The sequence below is a fragment of the Colobus angolensis genome, unplaced genomic scaffold (assembly GCF_000951035.1).
Source record: "Colobus angolensis palliatus isolate OR3802 unplaced genomic scaffold, Cang.pa_1.0 Scaffold145, whole genome shotgun sequence".
NCBI lineage: Eukaryota > Metazoa > Chordata > Mammalia > Primates > Cercopithecidae > Colobus > Colobus angolensis.
In genome coordinates this window covers 4,339,387-4,346,027 of record NW_012114544.1, presented here as the reverse complement: position 1 = coordinate 4,346,027, position 6,641 = coordinate 4,339,387, and positions in this window count along the sequence as shown.

Here is a 6,641-nt window from a genome sequence, read left to right as displayed (position 1 = left end):
GAATGGATGGATATTTCAAAATATCTTACATAGTAGACTTTCTAAAAATTGTGAAATAATAGATGAATAAAAATAAGGGAGATAAATGTCTTATACCTCTCCATCAGACAACAGAGAAATACAGGTATAATTTTCTGAATTAATTTCTAAAAATAAACATAATTTTAATGTATTTAGAGAATATGCCTTTCTACTGCTCTTTGAATCCTATGAGAAAAGGCAATAAGTAAGCACAGTGTAAGCTCAGTCTTACTATGGGAGTACTGAGCATCAGAAGGTAAAAATAGTCAAAATCTTCAATATTCCCTTTGCCCGTATTTTTCTAATTCATATTTCAGTCAAAATTCATTTAAAAATAGATTCATTAATCTGTATTCTCAATTTGGTTTCTTTAATTTCTTTTTTTTTCTTTTGAGACAGTTTCCCTCTGTTGCCAGGCTGGAGTGCAGTGGTGTGATCTCAGCTGACTGCAACCTCTGCCTCCTGAGCTCAAGTGATTCTCCTTCCTCAGTCTCCTGAGAAGCTGGGACTACAGGAATGCACAATGCCCAGCAAATTTTTGTATTTTTACTAGAGGTGGGGTTTCTCCTTGTTGGTCAGGATAGTCTCGATCTCTTGATTTCATGATCATCCTGCCTTGGCCTCCCAAAGTGCTGGGATTACAGGCGTAAGCCACCGTGCCCAGCCCTTTAATTTGTTACATTGGGTTTAGAAGGCACATAGATTACTGATTAAACTGTGTGTAGCACACTGAAATAATTTATACCTGTTCAAAAGCCTCAAAGGAGAAAGGCCAGATATTGCTCCTTCCTTGCCTCTCTAAGTCACTCTACTCTCCCCACTATTTGCAACCCTTCAGGTCTGAGGCAAAAGCCTCATGGTTTAATACACGTGGCAGGGAATACCGAAGGCATACTCTCTACTCACTTAGACTCATTAATTTTCAATTTACCTCCTATCATCAAATGTTTCAATATATCCTAAATAAAGGGTAACTAAGACTATACAAAATTGAATAGAATGTACCACTGATTGTATTTAGAATTTTTTTGTATTAAACTAACTTCCATCTTTTCATTCATTACTTCTAGGTACACTGCAATGGTGACGACTATCATGTGTCCTAGAGCCACAGAGGCATATGCATGTGTGATCAGTAGAGAAATTGAACCTAATATTCTCAATGATTTTTCTCTAAACCATTTTACCTAAGCTTTCTAGAACTTCCCTTTAATTTTCTCTTTCTTTTTCTCTTTGTAAAAGCAGTAAGCCAATCGGTGTTGTTGGTTATGAATCAGGTAGCAATTGACTGATTAGTTTCAATTGGCTATAATGAATAAAAGTTACAGGAAAATTACTTGCCTTTTCTATGCTCTCTGAGAACACATTGAAGTAAATCAAGTTCAGTTTTGAGAATCAAAATGAATCAAGAAAAACAACAAATTTAAGGAGCTGTGAGAAAGCTCTATTAGGATTGAGCAAAATACAGGAACTGGCCTAGGGTATCTACAACCACTAAAAGGGCATTCAATTTATAAATTCCACCCTGATTTAGGCTGCTTTCCAGAGTTGAAATAAAAAGTTAAATCAATCGCTTATATCAATTCTAACTAAATAATTTTAATTTGCTTTATGTATTGATTAGGTTTATTGAAAAATTATTCAACTGCCAGATTTCTTCTACATATACAACCTAAAATGATGAAAATAATTTATTTTTGCTCACAGTTCCACTACATAAGTTGTATATTATTTAAAATATGTTTTCTCATATGTTCCCAAAAGTGATATAGATGTGAATTAATGCATAAATAAGTCTGTAAATTATGTATATAATTTCTAATTATTTTATTTTGAAAAGGGAAAAAATTTTGACCCACCTTCTTTACTTTTTCATTCTAGGCTAGATGGTACATTGGTTCAATTAATGGTTATATATTTTAATTTAGCCTGGCTTTGTCACTTAAAAACTTATTGAGATTCAAAACCTCTGCTTTCTCATAGGAAAACATCAAAATTATCTTTAAGGTTTTTTGAGGTTTAAATAAAAAAAAAAACCTATAGAATGGAAAGAGTAGTGTTCTTTCTAAGTGAGTGATCAACTAAATTATTAAGTAGTTACAAAACACAAAAATATAAGTAAAATGAATGGGAAAAAGATCAAGTGATAACAACAAATACCCTCTACTACAAAATACATTTTTTCTTTGTCATCTGAGCTGAGAGGATATGAATACTCACTTTCTCTCTGTCTCTCCCTCTTTCTCTCTCCACAAAATGAAACTATCAATCCACCAACACATTTCTATATTTGGATGCAGACATGCTTTGGTTTGCTTATAGCAAAACATTTTCTATGTAAATGAATTGCTTGTTCTGAATCTGTATTCTTGTCAAATGTATATCTCAGACAAAATAGCTAGAATTCAGTCGATAATAGCACATTATCTCAAAGGCCCGACCTTCATTAAGAACAATGCAGAACATCATTAAAATGTGTGAAGAGTAATTTAAAATATAACTTTTTGATATAATAATAAGAATTTGTCATATTTATAACAAGTATAGACTCAGTAACCACAAAAATATATGTATTTCTAATCATTCCATGTATAACCACAAAAGGTTTTTTTTTTTGGTAATAATTAGAGTTTGAGAAATTGAAGGTAGGAGAAAAGTAGAAAGATTTGGAAAACATCTACTTTCATTTTAGAATGATAGATTTTTAAAAGATAAAATTGAAATCTTTATCTTTTCTACTTATTTTGTTCCCAGAGCAAGCTTAACTGCTTTCTAGCTTTCCAATTTGGGTTCCTATTTCAGCACCTTGGTGTTAATATTTGAAAGATCATCCACATTTTTATGCATTACAAAAAATAAAGCCACTTGAAATGAAATAGCATATTTCAGGGCTTGAAATGTAGCTTAGTTCCATCATTAGGTATCTGCTGCATAACTTGAAATTTTACATTCTGTGCCACTTCACCAACATTTCTAGAAACTTTTAGAAATAGTTAGAAATAGCAGAGGAGAGGACTCAGTGCTATTAGAGAAGTTTAGTGATTTAAAGAGATGCTATGGAAAACAACATCCAAATGACTCAGAATTAATTTTCCCCTGCTGGGAGATTGCAGCTTATGCTTTTCCCCGGGGAAAATTGCATTACCCACAAGTAGTACTTCCAACTGGGCTTCTTCTGTGTATTTTTGCTATTGAACAAACACTGGGAAATGGCAGGGGCACATCTACATGTACTTTACAATAGTTCTCTGTGGCTGTTATGTCTCCCTAGCAGCTTTTTCCTACCTGACTTTTTACAGCCCCTCCAGACCTCAGGAGTAAGAATGTGAACTGGGCGAGACTAGCAGCTGTCCTCCTTCAATTTTTAAAGTTGGAATAAGCAGGAAAGTCTGACTTTGCTTCATGATTCCGTGACCCTGTGAACAGGACGCTAGACTAACCTGTTTCTATCCATTTAACAAATGTTGTTTGTGTCCACACGGTGAGCCAGGAACCATTCTACATCCTGAGGACTGAGTCATTAACATGGCAGTTGCCTTGGAGCTATGATCTCTGACCTCAGTCATGAGGAAAAGATGATAAAATGAAAGTAGCCCAAATGAAGAAACATTTTAGGTGATATTTGTGATCTATCTTATTAAGTCCTCCAAAATTTGTATCTTATGTTCAAACCCCTATTTGTCCTATACTGGGTTTCAACAAGTTTGCATGCAATAGTATCTTGTAGACACAAATTTCCAAAAAACAAATTAAGAGTTCACTACTATTAGAGGTATCACAAATTATAAACTTATGAGACTATTACATTCTTCACTCTTCTACTAATTCTCTCAATTTGTATTATGAGAAAATGTACTACTTTTGCTACTCGCCAAAATGAATAAAAATCATTTATTACCCAATTTTTAATTATTAGAAGAAATTGAGAATTAAGCTAAATGAGCAATGTTAGTTAGAAAAAATGATTGACATCATTAGCTTCTGTTTTAAATATATCTGTAAACCAGGAGATATTTTCTAAAATCATAGAAATATATTTACATATTTCCTTCTCTGACATGCAAAAGTGAGATAAGGTTTTGACTATATGTTCAATGTATAAAAGATAAAATAAACACTATTTATACTAGCAGCTGAATATTCATAGAAAGTAATGACAAGGTCAAATTATATCAAACAGAAAATATTTTGAGTCCCTATTTCTATATAGAGTGCTCTGTGAATTATTTTCAGCTGTTTATAATAACCTAAGAAAATGTCACCTTTTCCAAGGATCTAACAATCTACTGGGGAAACCAGATAGTTAACTACAAAAATGAACAAAAAGGACTTAAATTAACAGTTCAAGAAAACAGGAATATTTTTCTGTAAAACACATATTTAATTACAGCATTAATTTTAGCAGTAAATGATTAGGTATTTTGCAAAACTTTTTCACCAGTTTTTTTTTCGGTTACTCTATATTTTCATACATGCTCTTTCTATTCTATTATATAATGATTAAATCTAACCTGTAACATTTACAATATAACATTCACTTATTGCTGAGTTAGCCAAAGATTTATAGATTTGTGTATTTTTTCCATACATATGTACTTCTGTGTGTAATAACCTTTCTGTATGGGTAGATGCACCTTTTCCATGTACCCCTTTAAATTTGAATGTTTAGTTTGAGTATTCAGAAGCATTTGGGTTGCCTGAGAAGACAGGTGAGGGTGTCTTCCATGCTTTTGAATGCCAAGGAGCAAAAGATATCCTCAACACAGTCACTTGTGTTTTAAGGCAGTAAGAAATGAGATTAGGAAAATTTATTGTTGGTTATCTAGCACAATATGAAAATATATGCTAAAATTTGGGGGTTTATCTCTAGAAAACAGAAAATCACTAAAGGTTCTTTTAAAAAAGAAGAAAGAAAATGTAATATTTTAAGATATTTACTCAAGAGGGTCTCTCTAAAATGAAGAAATTTATAGGCAGGGAAATCATTAAAGAAGTTATTTAAACAGTAGAATTTTGATGTGATAAAAAGAAAACTAATTGAGAGATAAATAAAAGTATATGGGAAGTAAATAGGATAAACAATCTATCCTAATCATTCTGCTTATTATCACATATTATCCAAGAGGACATAAAAATTTCAACATTCAAATGAAACAAAATGATAAAATAAATATGCAAAAGTATATATTTATAATGATTTTAAGTTACATTGACCTACTTGTATATATGTTTAATCTAAGATTTTGTTTACATAACAAATCTTAAAATTGAATTTATCCATATTTTGTATAAAATTTAACATATTATAGTAAAAAATAATAATAAACTAATATTGATATCAAGAAAGCAATTCTTCACACAAAGTGTGTCCATAATTCAATCACCTTTCACATTTTGTGTTTCATGTCAACATAATTCAAGTATTTGTTCTTTGCTTAAAAAATTTCTCAAAGTTATTACATATGAGGTTAGTAGTGAGCAGTTAAATATGTTGATTTACTTTTTCTGTATCTATTCCCCATAATTGCAGCATTCATTTTTCAAATGATATTTAAAATCTCAAGAAAGATTAATATAGTACTGAATAATGGTGGCACACATGTAAAACATTAACACTGCCCTTTATCCATCTTGAATATATCACATTTATTTATTTAAAATATGAGCAGTGCCACGTGGCTTTAAGCATCTGGCATACAGATGGAGAATTGTGGGTATCAAAATATCAGATCTATTTTGGTGGAGTAATGAATACTCCTGCGTATGTTGTCTTTGAAAAAGAAAGTTTCATCGTTTTGTGCAAAGTGCAAGAAAAAAACTAGAATGTTATGGTTAAGTTGGAAAAATAAAGTGGATACATTTAACGCATTTTATATAAGATAAATGTGTTTGGATAAGACACACCATTTCAAATAAAAATTCAAGATTAAAACAATACTTGATGCCAAAACAGCAGGATATTGGTACCAAAACAGATATATAGACCAATGGAACAGAACAGAGGCCTAAGAAATAACACTACACATCTACAACTATCTGACATTTGACAAATCTGACAAAAACAAGAAATGGGGAGAGGATTCCCTATTTAATAAATGGTGCTGGGAAAACTGGCTAGATATATGTAGAAAGCTGAAACTGCATCCCTTCCTTACACCTTATACAAAAATTGATTCAAGATGGATTAAAGACTTACATATTAGACCTAAAACCATAAAAACCCTAGAAGAAAACCTAGGCAATACCATTCAGGATATAGGCATGGGCAAGGACTTCATGACTAAAACACCAAAAGCAACGGCAACAAAAGCCGAAATAGATAAATGGGATCTAATTAAACTAAAGAGCTGCTGCACAGCAAAAGAAACTAACATTAGAGTGAACAGACAACCTACAGAATGGAAGAAAATTTTCACAGTCTACCCATCTGACAAAGAGCTAATATCCAGAATCTACAAAGAACTTAAACAAATTTACAAGAAAAAAATCAAACAACCCCATCAAAAAGTGGGCAAAGGATATGAGCAGACACTTCTCAAAAGAAGACATTCATACAGCCAACAGACACATGAAAAAATGCTCATCATGACTGGTCATCAGAGAAATACATATTAAAACCA